Raw genomic sequence first — 2,500 nt, 5'->3', positions numbered from 1 at the left:
GTGTGGGGGGGATAAGGAGTGGGTCTCCAAGGGAGCAAATAACATTATCGAGACTTGCTTCTTCGTTAGTATGCTGCTCACTCGTGTGCTGGATGCTGTTCGCTCACTTTCACTTCGCTGAATTTCTCCCGGGCAAAATGTAACCGATGTACAGTCATCTTTTTTTTATATCTACTTATTCTCCTTTACTCTTTTATTTTTTTTTTCTTTTCAGATTTCATTCCTTCCTTGGGTTCTCGCAAGTTCCTTCCTTCTTTCCTGGAATCCTCAACTGTTTTGAATTTCCTCTTTCTTCGCGGATAAATGTTTAAATTTCCTTCCTTCCTCTTTCTTCGCGGATAAATGTTTAAATTTCCTTCCTTCCTCTTTCTTCGCGGATGAATGTTTAAATTTCCTTCCTTCCTCTTTCTTCGCGGATAAATGTTTAAATTTCCTTCCTTCCTCTTTCTTCGCGGATAAATGTTTAAATTTCCTTCCTTCCTCTTTCTTCGCGGATAAATGTTTGAATGTCTTCCTTCCTCTTATTTCGTAGAAAAATATTTGGATTTCCTCTTTCTCTGTAGTTAAATGTTTGAACTCCCGTTTTATCCGCGGATAAATGTTAAAATTTCTCCACGGATAAATGTTTGAATTCCTTCCTTCCTCTTTCTTCGCGGATAAATGTTATAGTTTCTTCCTTCCTCTTTCTTCGCGGATAAATGTTATAGTTTCTTCCTTCCTCTTTCTTCGCGGATAAATGTTATTGTTTCTTCCTTCCCCTTTCTTCGTGGATAAATGTGTATTATGTTCCATGTTTTTATGTTTTTCTCTTTCTTTCTTACTATCACCCCTTATACTTCTTTCATCTTTTAATTCCTTCTTTCTTCATCTTAATGTTATATCTCATTTTCCTTTCCTCCGGACTCTTTCCCAGATTGGATTGAATCATTCATATTTTGACAATAAGGTCAACTTTACCAATATGCCAGAGCCCTATTATTATTATTATTATTATTATTATTATTATTATTATTTGCTAAGCTACAACCCTTAGTGGAAAAGCAGGATGCTATAAACCTAGGGGCTCCAACAGGGAAAATAGCTCAGTGAGGAAAGGAAACTAAGAAAATAAAATATTTTAAGAGCAACAACATTAAAAAAAATATCTCCTATATAAACTATAAAATCTATAACAAAACAAGAGGAAGAGAATTAAAATAGAATAGTGAACTCTAACCCAAGACAATGGAAGACCATGGTACAGAGGCTATGGCACTACCCAAGCTTTATTCAGGCGGTGGGACCAAATTTATCTATCAAGTGAAGTCCACTTACATAGATCTCAGTCTATTAATCTATCTCTATTTATCTATCTATTATTCAACTCTGTTCAAACATTATCTCAAAATCTTACTTCTATCAATCTATCCATCTATTTATTTATCTAAAAAATATTAATATTGGAATTTTTTTCCGCATAGTGTAAGCCTTATGTTGAAAACTTGATTTAAAGTTCTCACTTTGAAACGGTATGTAAGCCAGGGCTGAAATTACGCCTCTCTCTCTCTCTCTCTCTCTCTCTCTCTCTCTCTCTCTCTTAGAAAATACATTGGAAACCAAAAATCTTTTATCTGATTATTTAAATGGATGACCTCTCTCTCTCTCTCTCTCTCTCTCTCTCTCTCTCTCTAGAAAATACATTGGAAACCAAACATCTATATGATTATTTATATGGAAGACCCCCCCCCCCCTCTCTCTCTCTCTCTCTCTCTCTCTCTCTCTCTCTCTCTCTCTCTCTCTAGAAAATGCATTGGAAACCTAACATCTCTTATCTGATTATTTATAAGGAAGACCTCTCTCTCTCTCTCTCTCTCTCTCTCTCTCTCTCTCTCTCTCTGGTACTGTGGCTCTGGTTGGCTTATTCATCACTCAGGAAGTCACTCAAGGCGTTCACTGCCCTGTATGTATAAGGTCACATGTGGTATATGGATGCAAATCGTGAATTGTGTCGTACCCTAACTGACTGACGTCAAATTTAGTCCCTACATTAAGGGGTCGGTTGCATGATGCACCCTCTCCAATGCCTTCTATCAAAAGCATCCTTTTCCTCCAAAACTCTTCTCTCCATATCATCCTTCACCTCATCTCGCCATCTAATTCTCTGCCTCCCTCTCTGTCTTCTAGATCAGGTTCGTCCCAAGCCCTACTTCCTCCCTCCCCACCATCCATTCTCAACACGTGCTCACACCATCTCAATCATAACACTCTCACCAACTCTCTAATCTTTACTACGCCTGCCATTCTTATTTTAGCAATTCCAATCCTTATTCGTAAAATTTAGTATGAGGTTTCAAATCACAGAATATCTTCACAAAAGGCGATCAAATTCATCCTCTACAGTATATCTTCTGTGGATATTTGCTCGCCTTTAAGTTTTGAAAGGTAGGAGCAAGTAAATTGACATTGGGCCTATCAAAGCTGAGGGTTAGAGATATAGCTTAAGTGTCCTAGAATAAGTTAG

The 2,500-nt window shown here is 37.4% G+C and overlaps 1 protein-coding gene across 2 annotated transcripts in view; it reads right to left on the bottom strand.

Annotated features, from left to right (window-relative positions):
* The window catches only part of LOC137632895 (uncharacterized), a 56,028-nt gene that overhangs the window by 16,220 nt on the left and 37,308 nt on the right, over window positions 1-2,500 (bottom strand). The gene's annotated exons all lie outside the window — the stretch shown is intronic.

The sequence above is a fragment of the Palaemon carinicauda genome, chromosome 42 (genome assembly GCF_036898095.1).
Source record: "Palaemon carinicauda isolate YSFRI2023 chromosome 42, ASM3689809v2, whole genome shotgun sequence".
NCBI lineage: Eukaryota > Metazoa > Arthropoda > Malacostraca > Decapoda > Palaemonidae > Palaemon > Palaemon carinicauda.
This window is presented reverse-complemented; position numbering and strand designations above follow the sequence as displayed.